General features: G+C 42.8%; 1 pseudogene; it reads right to left on the bottom strand.

Annotated features, from left to right (window-relative positions):
- Positions 1 to 1659: 1659 nt before the first annotated feature.
- Positions 1660 to 2742, bottom strand: LOC123389644 (annotated as a pseudogene).
- Between the last annotated feature and the right edge of the window lie 15242 nt (positions 2743 to 17984).

Here is a 17984-nt window from a genome sequence, read left to right as displayed (position 1 = left end):
ACATGTGAGAATCACATGAGATGCTTTATTTATTTATCTTTAACTTTAAATTCAAATTAGTTAACATAGAGTGTATTGTTAGTTTCAGGGGTAAAATTTAGTGATTCATCACTTGTATACAACATCACATGCCTTCCTTAATGCCTATCATCCAGTTACCCCATCCCCTCACCCACCGCCCCTCCAGCAACCCTCTCTTTGTCTCCTATGACTAAGAGTCTTTTATGATTTGGCTCCTTCTTAACTTTCATCTTGTTTTATTTTTTCCTCCCTGCTGTTCATCAATTTTGTTTCTTAAATTCCATACAAGTGAGATCATATAGTGTTCATCTTTCTCTGACTGATTTCACTCAGCATAATACACTCTAGTTCCATTCATGTTGTTGCAAATGGCAAGATTTCACTATTTTTGATGGCTGGGTAATATTCCATTGTGCATATGAACCACATCTTTATTCATTCATCTGCTGATGGACATCTGGGCTCTTTCCATATTTTGGCTCTTGTGGACATTGCTGCTATAAAAATTGGGATGCATGTGCCCCTTCAAATCACTATGTTTGTATCCCTTGGGTAAATACCCAGAAGTGCAATTGCTGGGTTGTAGGTTAGCTCTATTTTTAACTTTTTGAGGAACCTCCAGAGTGGTTGCACCAGCTTGCATTCAACAGTGCAAGACGGTTCCCCTTCCTTCACATACTTGCCAACATTTGTTGTTTCCTGACTTGTTAATTTTAGCCATTCTGATTGGCGTGAATTGACATCTCATTGTGGTTTCGATTTGCATTTCCCTGATGCTGATTGATGTTAGGCATTTTTCATGTGTCTGTTGGCCATCTGTATGTCTTCTTTGGAGAAATGCCTGTTCATATTTTCTGCCCATATCTTGACTGGATTTTTAATTTTGGGGGTGTAGACTTTGATAAGTTCTTTATAGATTTTGGATACTAGCCCAATATCTGATATGTCATCTACGAATATCTTCTCCCATTCCATAGGCTGCCTTTTAGTTTCACTGATTGTTTCGTTTGCTGTGCAGAAGCTTTTTATTTTGATGAAGTCCCAATAGTTCACTTTTGTTTTGGTTTCCCTTGCTACATGAGGTGCTTTAAAAACTATCAATGTCCAGCTGCACCCTCTCCAATACTAATTTAGTTGGTCTGGGCTGGAATCGAGTTTTTTTTTTTTTTTTTTTTTTTTTAGTGTTTCCAGGCAGCTTTAATGTTGCAGCCTGACTTGACTCCTATTCTGATTGGCCAAGGCTCTGCCACAGCTCTCAGGATGTGATGCTGCTCTGTGCTATTGCTATTGCATTTCAACCAGGGGAAAGCATCACCAGCATAAGATAAAGTGCAATTTGAAAGATTATAAGATGTAGGGGACCTGGCTGACTCAGTCAGAGGAGTGTGGGACTCTTGTTCTTGGGGTCATGAGCTTGAGCCCCACATTGGGTATAGAGATTATTTAAATAAAATACATATATAAATAAATATGAAAGTTTTTATAAAATGTAAAAAAAAAGTGGGTGTCTTCAATTGAATAGAATATTGCCTGCACGACTGAGCCCTCCTTCCAGCAAAGCTCCTGGCTTCCTCACCACTGTGTTCCTCTCACCCTCAAGTGTATTTCAGGGTGTGATGTGTTAAATAATTACTTCCTGAGTGCATCACTGGATTGCTTTGTTCATCTGTTATTTGTTCTCTGCGCTCTTACTTTTCTCTCTTCCCTTCTTCTCTGCCCAGACAGAGCCTCTTTCTGAGGAAGTAGGCATTTGTGGATTCATTGACTGTGAAAGGAGTGGTAGGGTGTCAGGCAGGAACTGAAAAACTTGGTGGTGTCTTTGGTTATGGAAAAAGAGAAGAAGCTCCTGCTTCCCCTCCACCCCTCCACTGGCTGAAACAGAACTTTTTATTACTTTTATGTACAGAAAATTTAACACTGTCCACTCAGCCCAGTCTGGTGGTCAGTTCTTTAGCCTTTGCATTTCCCAGCTTTTGGTGATACAAGCCATCAGCTTCAGACGTAGGACCATTGCCTCCCTAGTGGCAGTAGATCTCATAAAATCTGTCATTGTAATTGGTCCTGATGGCTTCCACCAGCTTAGCCAGAGCTCCTTTGTCTTCTGAGTTAACCTGAGTGAAGGTGACAGTGGTGCAGTTCTTCCCGTCGACAGAAGCCCTGGCTTGACCTTCCCCTTGATAATGCAGTAGGGAAGCCCCATCTTACGACACAGGGCAGGCAGGAAGACAAGCAGCTTAATGGGATTCACATAATGTGCAATCACTACCAGCTGAGCCTTCTTGTTTTCCACCAAGGTGGTGAGAGTAGTAACCCTTTAAGGCTTTAAGGACAGGTGGCCTCTTAGGGGGGACAACTTCTTTGCTGGTAGCTTTCTACTCAGCTAGGGCCAACAATCTCTGCTTCTTCTCTTGCTTTGCCTTTGGTATCTGTGGATCTGCTTAGGCAGCTGAGTAGCTGTTTGGCAGGCCAAGGCCTGAATGAACTGGTTAATCCTGGGAGGCACTTTTAGACGTTTATAGAGAATAGCCCTTTGCTGGATGTAGTGGGGGCATTTGACAAAGTGGGTGAGGTCCCTTTTGGGCTGCATGTCCTGTCTGATGCCAAAATTCTTGAGTCTTTTCTCAAACAGGACACTGACTACCTCCTTGGCCCCTGCTTCTTCACAACATCAGGAATTGGGGCCCCCTTCCTCCCCTTCTTCTTTCCTTTTGGCATCTTGGATGGCTGGAGAAGAGAGAAAACACCCCTGCTTCTATTACTGGTTGATGATGGAGTGGAGGGAGTGGTTTTTGCCATGAAGAAGATGAGAGAGTCAGAAGATAAGGAAATAGTCTCTGATTGACTGGTATTTGTCTATTATCTCCCTGTATTTTCTGCAAGTGTATAATCTCAATGAAAGAAGGAGGGCCTGGGAGTCATTTTCTGCCTGTGTCTAGAAAGCACCTATCTCAGAGCAGATGATCAACAAATATATTTTGAATGAACTGTTGAATAAATGTGTTTGCTGAGGTTTAATAAGTCTGAGAGAGATTTTTGTGTGCAAGAAAATTATTTATAATATTGGTGTCTCAATTATTACTCACTTAAACTGAGTTATGAAATTTAAGTCCCAATTTTTCCTCAAGCTTTTAAATTAAACTTGGAAATCTTGCTAGTACATGTATTAATTTAGTAATGTTCCTTTAAAATAAGGAACATTACTTGTTCTTTGATTCATGTGCAGTTAACTCATAAATTTAAGCTTAAATTGCCGTTAAACATTTAACAGTACTCAAAAGTTGATTAATTATATTTCCTTAGATATTTCAAACCATATTACAAATTTTATGTGTCTGCTTCTCTTAAACATTTCTAATGCTAACTAAGTAGACTTATAAATTTGACAAACAAAGCATTTCTAAGCATTTAAGCAACACTTGCAAATCTCATTGTTAACAAACTCCAAGAGGTTATTGCAGTAATGGTTTGTATCCTGATTTCTTCATACCTTCTTGAGTAATCCTCTCTCATTCTTACTCTGAGCATGGTCATTGGAATTGCTTTGACCAATGGGACAATAGCATAAGTAACACACTGTGGTTTGCTCTCTCCTGCTGTGTTTGGAAGCTTAGACTCCCACGTAAGGAAGTCCAGGCAAATCTAGTGGAGGATGAGAGACCATATGGAGTAACCTTTCAACCACCTGACCTTGACCATTCAGCCTGACCATTAGCATAGCTGGAACCAGACCGGACCAGAAGAGCTGTTCAACTGACCCACAGAATGAAGAGAAATAATAAGAGATAATTTTAGTCACTAAGTTTGGGTGTTTCTTAGCGTTGCGAAAGCAAACTGATATTTAAACTGAAATCCTTCTTATTTGTAATAGGCCTTTTCAGGCCAGAGTTTTCCCACTGAAACTGGGACTGTGCTCACTTTCTGACAGAATCTCTTTCATAGCTTCTGTACTCCTGATTTGAGTTGATGAGGTAATGAACCCCGCATCCAGATTGTAGCTAATTACTCTACTGCTGGATTGGATTCCACACCCTTCTAATATTTCTTTCCTTTATCAACTCTCACTTTGAAGTCATTTGTAGGTATCTCTCCTATGATCATTAGGGTCAGTTACCCTTCTAACTATAAAGTTTGAGCTTTTTATTAATTTTATTAAATTAAAAAAAATTTTAAGTATTCTCTACACCCAACATGGGGTTCAAACTCACAACCCTGACGTCAAGAGTTGTGTGCTCCACTGACCGAAACAGCCAGACACTCCAAGTTTGATATTTTTATTTTATTTTTTTTAAGATTTTTATCCATTTATTTGACAGAGAGAGAGACAGGGAGAGAGGGAACACAAGCAGGGGTGGAGGGAGAGGGAAAAGGAGAAGCAGATTTTCTGCTGAGCAAGGAGCCTGATGTGGGGCTCCATCCCAGGACCCTGGGATCATGACCTGAGCCCAAGGCAGACACTTAATGACTGAGCCACCCAGGCACCCAAGTTTGATCTTTTTAAACAAATAAATGCATTTAACAATTTCTTGACATAATAAGCAATGTCAGTGCAATACAATTAATATTAATGCCAAGGTGATAAGAAAGAGAATAACACAACCATCACTATAAAGGTCATTTTCATGAGTTGAAATTTTCTCCTAGGGCACTTCCTGTTTTTCTCCTTCTGGAGTATCATTATAGGTTCATGATTTTTCTCAGATTTGTTCCAATGAAATGTAATGATTATTTCCTTTTTATTCAAACTGTAGTATCTCAGCCAACAAAAGATCCTTTAAACTTGCTCTCGTCTCCTCAGTGTTGCCCCAAATGGTCTGAAGCATCTCATTACCTGGAAATAAAGCATTTTAGGCCACAAAGATGGAATCAGCTACTTTTCACCAAACGTTGGTTGTTTCAGTGATATATTAGAGACCCCATTCAGGGACTGTGTTCCAGAAACAGATAATCCTTCTTCTGAAATTTGGTCAGAAGGGCCATAGTAGCCTGACATTTTTTTCTAAAAAGATTTTATTTATTTGAGACAGAGAGAGAGAGAGAGTGCGAGTGTGGTGGTGGGGTGGAGGGAGAGAGGGATAGGGAGAAGCAGACTCCCCATTGAGAAGGGACCTTGATGCAATGTGGGACTCCATCCCAGGATCATGACCTGAACTGACGGCAGACGCTTAACTGACTGAGGCACCAGTCGCCCAATAGTAGCTCGACATTTTATCTCAATGCCTGTGTCATTTCCCTCATTTCCTCTCATCAAACAGGCATTTTATCGTCTCACATCAACACAAGAAGAAGAAGAGTGAGTACAATAAATATTTTCAAAACTTTTATTACAGCATATTGTTGTAATTGTTCTATTTTTATTTAGCTATTGTTGTTAATCTCTTACTGTAACTAGTTTATAAGTTAAACTTTATCATAAGTATGTAGAGGAAAAAATAGATACATAGGGTTTGGTACTATCCTTGGTTTCAGGCATCCACTGGGGGTCTTGGAATATATCCCTGTGGATAAGGGGGAGACTATTATACTTTTTAAAAGTAGGAGTTCATAATGATGTCTTCAATACAATTTCCACTTTACCTAATCTTTAACTGTTGTTATGACATTAAAATATTTTATTTGCAACATATATTTTTAAATTCAATACAGCATTTCCAACTAAATTTAGCAGAAGAGTTCTAAGTTGTTGAGCATATTGGTCACATTTTATGGAGCAGATTGAAAGATAGAGAAATACTACTTAAGCAGAGAGTTCCATCAAATTCTATAAATTATTAGCTTTGCTTTCTGCGAGGCAGAAACAGATGTACTGGGATTTCTTGCCTTTATCACTTACCTTCTAGGCAGAGGAACTTCCCAGAATCCCAATCACCAGAATATACCTGCGGGATGTCAGCACCATTCTTCTCAGACACATGTTCTTAGCAAGGATGGAAATTGCTGCTTTTCCTCTATTTCTAAGACAGATTCAAATTAGAACAAGAAAGAGTTATTACAAAAAAATTGTTTTTTAAAGGCATTCAGTCCAGGGATTGTTAAGCTAAAGTCCATGGATAAGTTCTAGGAAGTTTATAAACACTCAGAAATAATTTGCAAAATGTTTGTTTATGTCTCTTTCCCTGGAAAGAGAATTCATGAATTTCATCTGATTCTTAAGGGGATTTTAGTATTAACAAAACAAAAATAAAACCACCACAAGCACAACAACTAAACCACAACATTGATTTAGTCTAATAATCTTTTCCCTTAGCGGTAAGTAAACTGACCAAGTGAATCACTGGTCTGAAATCACAGTTTGTGACAGAGCCTAGGACAGAGGGAACCAGGTGGTAAGCTTGGTAAAGAAGTTAGAAGTTCTGAACACCTCGATGAGGGTTCTTTCTCTTACATGAAGCCAGAGCAGGGAATCATTACATCTGAGGATAATTGTTTAATTTTTATTTTAAAAAGGGAGCATTGAGATTTGAAGAAAGAGAGGGAAGGGATATAAATGATGGCACAAAAATAATTCTGGGGGAAATTGCACAAGATGAGTCAAAAGAATCAGAGGCTTAGAAGTCATTTTCATTTATGAAAGATGTGATGAGAGGTATAGAATTTTGTGTAAGTGCTTGTCAATAACATGGGTAGAGAATAGTGGTCATAGTAAAGGAAGTAAAATATAAAAAAGTTTGCAGAATATTTCTCATTCTGAATCCACGTAGGCTTCTTTATGGGGATTGACAAGTTGATTCTAAAATTTATATGGAAATTCCAAGGACCCAGAATATCCAAAGCAGTCTTGGGAAAGAATAAACTTGGGAAACTTATACTCTTGGACTTCAAGACATTTTCCAAAGCTACAGCAATCAAAACTGTTGGTTGGTGCTGGCATAAGGACTAAGAAATAAGTCAATGGGACATAGAGATTCCAGAAATCATGCACACTTACATGGCCATTTGATTTTTGACAAGATGCCAAAGCAATTAAATGGGGAAAGGAGTCTTTTAAGGAATGATACTGAAACAGCTGGGGATCTCTATAGAAAAGAGTGTATTCCCACCCCACTTACACCATACATAAAAATTAATTCAAGAGGGATTGTAGATCTAAACATAACAGCGAAAATTGTACTGCCTCTAGAAAAAAAACAGAAGAGAATGTCTTGGTGACTTGGAAATAGATGAAGGTTTCTTAGGATGCAGAAAATAATAACCACAAAAAATATATGATAAATGAAATATAATGAATATTAAAAACTTCTATTTATTAAACACACTGTTAAGGAAATGAGAAGATATGACATGAACAGGGAAATATATTTTGCAAGACATACATTTGACAAAGAATTGATATTCAGAACATGTAAAGAACTTCTTAATAGTAAAAAGAACTCAATTTTTAAAAATAGGCAAGGCATTTCAATAGACACTTCAAAAACTAAGGTATGTATGAGTAGCCAATAAGCACATGAGAAAGTGCTGACCATCCTTATTCATTAGGGAAATACAGATTAAAGCCACAATGAAAAACCACTATATACCTACCAGAACAGCTAAAGTTGAGCATACTAACAATACCAAATATTGGCAAGGTTAGGTTTAAAAATATTTTGGAAATCATTGTAATAATTTGTATATATTGTTTCTTTTCTTTCTTTCTTTCTTTCTTCTTCTTCTTTTTTTTTGGTCTGTGTTCTTTCTTAAGGAATTTGAAATTTGTAGGAGAATGTCGTGTTAGAGAGTCTGACGTAATATACTTGCTATAGTGATTTAAAACCTCTAAGAGAATTTGATATCAAACTTGTGAGTTATTTTGAAATATATAAAGAGTTGAATGATAATGTCCTTACCTCCTCGGAGTAAGGACAGCTCACTGCATCAACGAGATGTAATTTGAAATGTGTTTAAGAATCTGATTGCTGGGGCGCTTGGGTGATTCAGTGGGTTAAGCCTCTGCTTTCAGCTCAGGTCATAATCTCAGGGTCCTGGGATCGAGTCCTGCATCGGGCTCTCTGCTCAGCAGGAAGCCTGCTTCCCCTTCTCTCTCTGCCTGCCTCTCTGCCTACCTGTGATCTCTCTGTCAAATAAATAAATAAAATCTTAAAAAAAAAAAAAAGAATCTGATTGCTTTCAGGGAAGCCTGCGTGGCTGAGTCAGTCAAGCATCTGACTCTTAGTTCTGGCTCAGATCCTGATCTCAGGGTCATGAGATGGAGCCCCAGGTCAGGCTCTGCACTGAGCAGGGAGTCTGCTTGAGATTCTCTCTCTCTTCCTCTCCCTCTGCCCCTCCTCCTTGCTCACAATCTCTCTCTCTCAAATAAATAAATAAATAAATAAATCTATCTTGAAAAAAAAAAGAGTCTGATTACTTTTGTAATGTGTTTAGATTTTAGATAATTTGATTTATGGAATCTTTAAGACTTACCAAGGTCTAGGAAAGGAGTTTAAGTGCTTTGGATAGTTCAGTTGGAAAGAAATGTAAGTCTGTTTTTTTAGGAGTTTGATGAGCATAGGTACTGTTTTCATGGCTGGAGTTCAAGATGCCTAGAAAACCCAGGTATCCAAGCTTGTGAATATATTTTCCCAAGACATAGATTTTAATTACTCTTGAAGAATTCTGTCCTTAGCTGGCAGAATAAAAATTTAAGAGAATATACCATTACCTAATCAAATTGATTTCCAGAGTGGTGAAAAGTCCTGTCTGTTTGTTGGCATCTTAAAGATTTTATGATGAAATAGATTTTTAAGAAAGTTTTGAGATGTCAGAGAGTGGGCAGGACAGAAGGGCATTTTAGCACAGGAAACACTGAAAGGAAAGGCATAGAGTTTTTCCCGGGAGTGCAAGCAATCAAATGTGACTGGATCATGTAGGGGTTATAGTGGGAGAGTCAGGCTGCTTCAGTCAGTGCAAGAAGCCATTGGGAGTGCTGTGCAGGGAGTGCCTCTGTCTGAACTTTGGCTCCACTGACTCATCTGACAGTGCCATAGAAGGTGGGCTGGAGCGGCAGGGCCTGAGTGCTAGAAGACCTGCCCAGTCCTTCGTCTGCTTTTTTGTTCATCCATCCATCCTTGCATCCATGCATCCATCCAATCTTTCATTTAGTTGAGATGTCTTTTTTTTAATTTTAAAATATTTTATTTATTTATTTGACAGAGAAAGACACAGCAAGAGAGGGATCACAGGCAGGGGGAGTGGGAGAGAGAAAGGGAGAAGCAGGCTTCTAGCTGAGCAGGGAGCCTGATGCGGGATCATGACCTGAGCCTAAGGCAGACATTTAATGACTGAGCCACCCAGACACCCCTTAGTTGAGATTTCTTGACCATTACACTGTGCCAGGCTCTGTGTTCAGGGGACCCACAAGTGGAGGGATATAGTCTCTGCCCTCTAGGAACTTCCTGGTATGTAGGGAAGACAGACAATGACTAGATGGCAAGGAGGGCGGTGCCTGCTCTAGCAGTAGCCGTGTGCTCAGAAGGCTGCAGGCTACCAGTTCATGCAGGTGTGGATGGCTCGCTGTGCAGAGAGATGAGGGCCAGTGCCCCAGAGAAGGTGGCTCTGTGTTGTCACCCCTGTCCACCTATGAGGTGCTGAACTATCTAACGTGGTGGCAGGGAACAAGGAAAGGAAAAAAATGAAATAAATCACTCTGTTCTGCATTTTATTACAAAAATTCAAACCTAAGAAAAAGTTGAAGCATAGTACTACTAAGCCTGTCCCCCACCTCCAGTTCAATACTTGTTAATGCTCTGTCATATTTGCTTTACCTCTCTCCATGTATGTTTAGAGATGTTTGGCAGGTGGAGACATCATGATAGTTGGACCCCAAATTTTTCAGCAGAAACCTCCTCGGAGTAAGGACAGCTCACTGCATCAACGAGATGTCTTTATGACACCTAAGATAGTGAACACTAACTCCTTAATATTCAGATCATGGTTGAATTTCTCCAGTTGTGCCGCTAAATGCTTTTACTGAGGATTTTTCAAAATCTTGGTTCATTCAAGTTTCACATATTGCATGTGGCTGATCTCTTTATATCTGGAACATTTCCCTTGCCTTTTAAAAGATTACATTGAATATTCCACATTAAAAAAATATTTTATTTATTTATTTGAAAGAGAGCACAAGCAGGCAGAATGGCAGGCAGAGGAAGAAGCTGGGGCTCAGTCCCAGGACCTTGGGATCATGACCTGAGCTGAAAGCAGACTGCTTAACCGGCTGAGTCACGCAGGAGCTGCAGAATATTCCACATTTTTATATTTGTCTTACAACTTCCTTGTAGTGTCTCTTGGCATGATATTTATTTATTTACTTATTTTGATTTATTTATTTGAGAAAGAGAGAGAGCACAAGGGTGGGTGGTGGGTGGCAGAGGGGGAGAGAGAAGCAAACTCTTCGATGGGCAGCGAGTCTGACATGGTACTCAATCCTAGGATCCTGGGATCATGACCTGAGCTGAAGGCAGACGCTTAACAGACAGTCACCAAGGTACCCTGCATGATTTGTTCTATTCCTCACACTTCCTGTAAACTGGAAGTGAGTCCAAAAGGCTTGATTTTATTCAGGTTAAATCTTTTTGGTCAGAATAACCCCCAGGCAATGCTGTATGTTTTATATGATACTGCATTGGGAAACCCAATAAGGTCAGGTTGTTCCCACTATTATTTACTTTATTTTTTGACTTTTATTTACTTTTTCATTGCTTTATTAAGGCATTCACAGACCATACAATCCCCTATCTAAAGTGTACAGTTTGTGCTTCTCCATCGTCCCAGGGCTGCATAACTGTTCCCATTACCAATGCTAAGCGTGGCCACCTGGTTGAAGTGGTGATATTCAGGAAAGAGAGACATCTGAATTTACAAAGATTTCTTGGGCGCCTGGGTGGCTCGGGTCATGATCTCAGGGTCCTGGGATCGAGTCCCGCATCGGGCTCTCTGCTCAGCAGGGAGCCTGCTTCCTCCTCTCTCTCTCTCTGCCTGCCTCTCTGCCTACTTGTGATTTCTCTCTGTCAAATAAATAAATAAAATCTTTAAAAAAAAATAAAAAAAAAAAAGATTTCTTGAGCTCTGTGAGTCAAACTCCACATGGAGCACTAGACTAAGGAAGGCCAACTGACTGAGAGTTCAAGGGGTTCCCCGTGACCTTGGAGAATACAGACGCGGGGTGGGTTGTGGGGACAGAAGTCAGATCCCAAGAAGAATGTGGGTGCTGGTGCTGTGGAGCTCCCACAGGGCAGACTTAATTTACGAGGTCTTAAAATCACAGGAAAGCAAAGACTTGGGAGGTGGCTTGAAGGGGTACCATGCTGAGTGGAACTTGGGGTGGCTGCCACCCCTTTCCTCCACCTGCCATAGACCCGTGTGTCTGTACGCTCTGGCCCACTGTTCATCGACTGTAGTTCCAGGTTTGTATAGAGCAGCTATACAAACAGACAAGTTCAGGAAACCCAAAGGCTGGGTAGGAGCAGATGGGACTGTAAATGGAGTTTGCTGAGTGCAGACCAAGTGCCAGGCCGGGGCCTGGCTTCCCCCAGCTGTGTTATTTAATCCTTATAGCACCCTGTGAGGTGGGCATGTCATAGAAGAGCTAACAAGTTGGGAGAGATTACTAATTTTTTGCTTTCTTTTTTAAAAGAGAGAGAGCATATGAGAATGGGGTCAGGTAAGGGACAGATGGGAGAGAGAGAGATAGAGAGAGAAAGAATCACAAGCAGGGTCCATGCTGAGGAGCCAGACCTAGGGCTCCACCTCACAGCCCTGAGATCATGAGCTGAGCCGAAATCAAGAATCAGACACTTCACCGACTGAGCCATCCAGGTGCCTTGAGAAATTGCTAATCTACCCAAGGTCACATAGCAGGGTTTTGGGGGGCACATGAATTGAGTATATCAGTTTTGAAGCATGCTCTCCATGCCTCACTGCCTCCTGGGGCCTTGAGTCCTTGAGCCCTCCTGTCTCCAGCCTCCCAGCCCAATGGTCTCCCCTTCTCTACCCAGTCTGAACTCCAAGGCGGTCGCTAGGACTCTCAGCACTGAGCCAGGCATCTCTACGGAGCTGGGTTGGGGACCTCGACAGCGAGCATTGGATTCACCCGGGGTCATGGTTGCACAATGCCCACTTCCAGGAAACACTATCAGTACTAGAATCTCGGTGAACGGCGCCCCCTGATGTTGTGCAGTGCACAGCATAAGAACCTGTAAACGAGGTCCCAGCTAAGGTTTCTCCATCCCACCCTTCCTCCCATTCTTCCTTTTTCTGTTTCCTTTTTTCGTGAGGAAACAGCAAGGACACGTGTGAGATCAAGGTTACAGTCGGTGTGATTAGACCCAGCGACCTGGTGCCTCCTTGTTCCCGGTGGAGTCACACCTGAAGTTCATTATTCTCAGCAGTCAACAGAGAATGAGGAATCTTCCAGGCTAGGGGTGGGAGGAACATAGGCCTGCTTCCTACACTGTTTTTAGGCTACCAAACCCTGAGAACCCAGAACCTCCTGTTTTGTACAAATCCCAGGTGAGTTCATGTGTGGGGGCTGGGATGGCCTAGCCATCCTTCTGCTCTCCAGAAGGTGGGAACCGGAGATGCATTTTGCCCTATCCACAGTTGATCAGGGGACGGCTGTTTGCCTGGCAGTTTCCTTGCAGGAACCTGAGCATGACTTTTTCTGTTTCTGTGCATTTCTTGGAGTGTTCCTCCTCAGCCCTCATGGAGGGGGACTCCCAAGGGCATGCCCTTACGGGTCCCAAGCCACCTGTGAAAATCGACGCCCACCTCAGGACACTTTGGCAGGAGCACCAGGAGCAGCACAGGCCCGGGCGTGATCTTCTACCTCCCTCCCTAGCATTTGGTCTTCTGGAGCCATAGTTGGTAGTGGCCGCTAAGGGTTCACAGACCGCTCCCCCTGCAGCAATTGTATGATTTTTTTTTTCAACCTCCTATTGTCCTTGACCTTTCTCAGTCACTTGTACATTCTCTTGGTTCTCTGAAATTACCTGATTCCACCTATTCTTGGGTCAGATATTAGTTGGATGTTAGTCCGGCTGGGGCAGAGACATCCAGAAGAATGCTGACTTAGACACTGTATTTCTGTTGCCTGTAGAAGTTCAAACGGGTATGGAGACTCTGTTTCGGAAGTCTTCAGGAGGCCAGACTCCTTCTATGCTTCTGTTCCTGGGGGAAGGCCCTTCTCTGCATCTGGGGACAGCATTTCAGCGAGTGAGAATGGGGAAAAGGAGAGGGAAGGAGGATCCGGAAGTTGCCACCTCACCTGCTCACATCCCGTTGACCGGAGTGTTTCTGACAGCAGGAGAGGTTGGGAAATGCAGTCTCATTAAGGGAAGCTGTGTACCCAGCTCACAATTCTAGTCCTATGAGAGAAGAGTGGGACGGCAGTGCCTGCCACACATGGGCTGGGCTCTCAGGACCTCTGGTTCCATAGGACAAGGCTGCGGGAAGTGGTGAAGCAATCCTCCCACCTGCTCCTGATTGTCTGCAGGAGTTTCCTCTTATCACGTGCTGCTGTGTGGCTGGAGTTCAGACTGGCCCAAACCCATGCTACAGGGAAGATGACTCTGAGATTATGGGATGCTTGTATTCTGTCCAGAGTCCACCATTCCCTTAGACAGGGCAGTGGACCCTAGCCTCACAGATCCCATAGGCACTGCTGCTGGAGCAGCGTCTCCATCTGTCCCTGCACCCATCCCTCCATTCCGAGTCAGAGGTTGAGTTGAGGATGCTCCCTTCTTCCTGTTGATGGTTCTTGTATGTTCCTGTTTTGATAGAAAGCATGTCCTCTGGTTAGATTGTGGGTGTGGTGTGTATTTGCTCCTCTGGCAGTCTATGCCATCTTTTATTTACTTCCCTTGCCTCCTATAGATGCTATGATGGAAAGAAAGTCTGGACTGTGTCCTGAAGGAGTGTCAGCCTCACTCATCAAGCCAAGGGCAGTGACATAAGTTCCTTCATCAGAGTAATAGCTGCGGTTCTCCCGCATGCAGCACTTGGTTGTTGGCAAGGACCCTCATCGTGCGGCAGCAGTTGCCATTCAAACATGCCATGCCATGATTATGGTCGCTTCTGGTTCAGGTACATTGCTTGTATATATACCACACCGTTCTAGTACGATGGGCTCACACCTGCTATGTAGCTATCAGACTGGTGCATTATTCATGGGTCAGATGAAGACCTATTTGGGTCCTGACCTTGAGGACCCTCATCACAAGGAGAAGAACAGCAGTCAAGATGCATCCTCATGCTGTCACGGCTTCATCTTTCGATGCTGGATCATGATCTCATGCCCAGAGCAGCATGGCAACATGCCTTCAGTGTCCAGATGCCTTATGAACTATAAGTTCTCCAGGTGATATGATCTGCCTGCGTATTTCGGGGGCTCAGTGGTGTCCTTGTTAGACAGGTGCAGACCTGCTCTTAAATAGGAGGTATCAGTTTGCTCTTTGGTTTCCCCACAGCTCCTACCAGACAAGGAATTCCCCTTGATGATCTTGAGGGAAATGCAAGGAATGGGGAGTTTTCAGCCCAACTCTAGCAAAAGGGCCTGTTCAGTAGTGAAACTGATGATGAGCAGGAGGAAATGGAGACTGAGTCAAACCCAACACCTGCAGCCAATGCAACAACATGTTTTTTATGAAAAAAAGAAAGCTGAGAGGGGTCCCTCTGCAGCCCAAGGGCCCCCAACAAGACTAGCAAAAGCACAGAGATGTGTGTGCTGCTAGGGGTAAGGCCCGAGCCCCAGGACAGCCAGGAGATGGGAAGTCCACGTCAAGGTACTCATAAAGTGGGCTGAGTTTGGAAACAATGTCCCCTGAGCTCCATGGATGAGAATTCAGGTGTTCCAGGTGACATCCATCATCTCAGGAACAGGTCTTTGATCAGAGTAAGGACATCAGGACACCCCCTCACTCCCTCCTTTCAGGGTCAGAGTGCATGAGTCTGAGCAAAGCAAGGAGTCACTGCCACAGAAGCAGAGCAGTTGAAAGAGACAGCTGAACAGTGTTGGAAACCAAGGGAGGTACAGAGGCCCACCCTGTGTGCAGTGCAGAAACTGCCCTGGAAACCCTTGGTGGCCCCACCCATCAGAAGTGGTTAACACCCTTCAAACCACCTCATCAAAGACAAAAAGGAACAAGAGGTTTGTGACACTGGTTTACATTAGGACTTGGTTCTTTTCTCTGTGGCACCCTTAGGGCCTGAAGGAGCTGAATAAGTAAGTAATTAAGTAATAACCCACTTGGGCGAAGAGAGGTGTTTAAGATGATGTATTCCACACTGCCTTAGCTTGAATTAAATAAAATCATGCCACACATTGCCCCAGAAATAAACGAGGTGATCAAGACCTAGGACTATGATAGGAGTGTGTACTCTCACAAATGGAGAGCCCAGACAATAAGCCCCGTGGTTTCTGAAACAGCAGCCAGGAGGAGGTCATAACCCAAATAGCTACAGAAATTCCAAGGCTGTCAAAACGGGGATGCCAGAGTGCTCAGGAGCCAAGAAGACTCATCTCTCTCGTAAATTCCTTCCAAGCTCACCTGTCCCTCTTCCCTCATTGTCAGCACCAGATGTGTCAAAGCTAGGTAGGTGGCAGCTGGTTAAAGATTGGATTTAGAGAGGGCGGGGCCGTTCCACGGGAAAAATCCCTTTTAAATTGAGAGGCCATGGGCTCCAGAAGTTGCCTTCAGCTCCCAGCCCTGGGCTTGCAGGTTGTCCTGATGCACAGAGAGTGCTACTTGCAATTAGTTCACCCGGGCCAGGGATGCTAGCCAACTGACCAATTCATGGTAGCCTCACCCTGAATGTGAAGAGTACCCACGTTGAGAGCCCTGCACCTCGCTCTGCTCCTGCTCTGAATCAGCAAGCAGCACCCAGGAAAGACTGACTTGAACCACAGCCCCTCCCTGCCCCTGAAAATCCAGCTCATCTAAGACTTGGGGTCTAGTCCAGCCCACAGTGGTACATCCCTACAGAGCCCACAGCTGAGGGCCTGAAAAGGTAACATGGTGTGGGACCTTTTGCTCACCTTGAACTTACCTTGTTTGTGTCTTGAACCACAGGTCTTTCAGACAAAATCCTGCCAATATCTGCTGCATGGGATCTGCTGGCCACTTACAGTGTTCTTCCTCTGTTCTTTTGCTGCTATTCTGCACTACCCACTTTCACACCCAGATAGGATATTAGTGTAAAGTGAATAGTAGATCATGACACTTCTCTACTCAAAATATTTTGATGACTTTCTATTATTCTTTTTTAAAGATTTTATTCTTTTTAAAATATTTTTTAAGGATTTTATTTAAATTTTTATTTGACAGAGATCACAAGTGGAGGCAGGCAGACAGAGAGGGGGAAGCTGGCTCCCTGCTGAGCAGAGGGCCCAACGTGGGGCTTGATCCCAGGACCTTGAGATCATGACCTGAGCCGAAGGTAGAGGCTTTACCCACTGACCCACCCAGGCACCCCAATGACTTCCTATTCTTTTTAGGATAAATCCAAACTTTTGCCAGGCTCCCAAGGGCCTTCATTGTATCTTCTGCTCTTACCTGGCTCTCTAGCCTCATTGTCTACCAACCCTACCTTCTTCTCTGACTCAGATGCCTCTGGGTTACTGCCTAAGCTGCTCTGCCTGTTCACACTTGTCTGCTACCCACACCCTTGTACCATTTTTCAGATCTCAAGTGCAAAGTGATACCATCCAGAAAGCCTTTATTAGAAGATTAGGTGGGGTACCTAGCCCATGGGCTCACATTCTTTTTGTCCTAATAGCTGTCTCCCCATGTTGAAATCTCCTTAGTTATCTCTCTCTCTCTTCAAGCTTCAAGGAGGTGGCCGAACATGTAGATGGTCTTATTTATTATTGTAGTCCGAGCATCTAGCACAGCATCTGGCACATAGTAGATGCTCAATAAATACTAGTTGACTTAACTAATTATCTTTTAAAAACCATTTTTGATATTTGAATACCTATGTTTATAGCAGTATTATTCACAAAAACCAAAAGGTAGAACAACCCCACTGTTCACTGATGGTTGAATGGATAAGTAAAACGTGTATAGTCATACAATGGAATATTATTCAGCCTTAAGAAAAGAAAGAAATTCTGACACATACTACAACATGGATGAACCTTAAGGACATTATGCTAAGTGAAGTAAGCCAGGAACAAAAGGACAAATACAGTATGATTCTCTTATATGAGGTCCCTAGAGTCATCAAATTTACAGAGACAAAAAGTAGAATGGTAGTTGCCAAGGACTCAGGGGAAGAGGAAAGGGGAGTTAGTGTCAAATGGATACCGAGTTTCAGTCTGGGAAGATAAAAAAAATTCTGGAGATGGATGGTGGTGATGGTTTTATAAATAGCATGTAAATGTATTTAATGACATTAAACTGCACGCTTAAAAATGGTTAAGATGGTACATTTTATGTTATGTGTATTTTGCTACAGTAAAAAAACTATGCTAAAAATCACTTTTGTAAAACTTCAAATGAGAAAAATAAAACCTCCAGGTAATGTTGGAGAGAGAGTGAGAAAGAGAGAATGAATTAGGGGCTCATGCTGGGGAACTGTGGTCAAGATTCAGGAACCCATAGTGGGCAGACCAGGTTTACAGCCCTCATAAAGTGTCCTTGCATAGCCAGCCTCATGGTCTCTGGATGTGCCTCAAGTTACCCTCTGGCCTGCTCAAGACTGCTGCTGCTCATTTCTTTGTTCATTTCAGCTGAGATGATTGACATGAACACTGGAGGTTTTATATACCACTGTCCTTAGAGTCTATTCCACAAGGCAGGGGACCTTAAAAGATGTTTCTTTGCAACTTTGAGAATAAAACATTATTCAAGCACTCAGTGGCAGATTGTTCTCCAAAGATGACCACAACTGTATCTCCCATCTTGCATTCTTTCTGCAATGACACCCTCTTGTCAGGAGGGGCGTCTATTTCTGTGTCCTTGAATCCAAGATGGCAGAAGATGACATTG

Source organism: Mustela putorius, unplaced genomic scaffold (assembly GCF_011764305.1).
Source record: "Mustela putorius furo isolate JIRA1106 unplaced genomic scaffold, ASM1176430v1.1 tig00003988_pilon_pilon_pilon, whole genome shotgun sequence".
NCBI lineage: Eukaryota > Metazoa > Chordata > Mammalia > Carnivora > Mustelidae > Mustela > Mustela putorius.
This window is presented reverse-complemented; position numbering and strand designations above follow the sequence as displayed.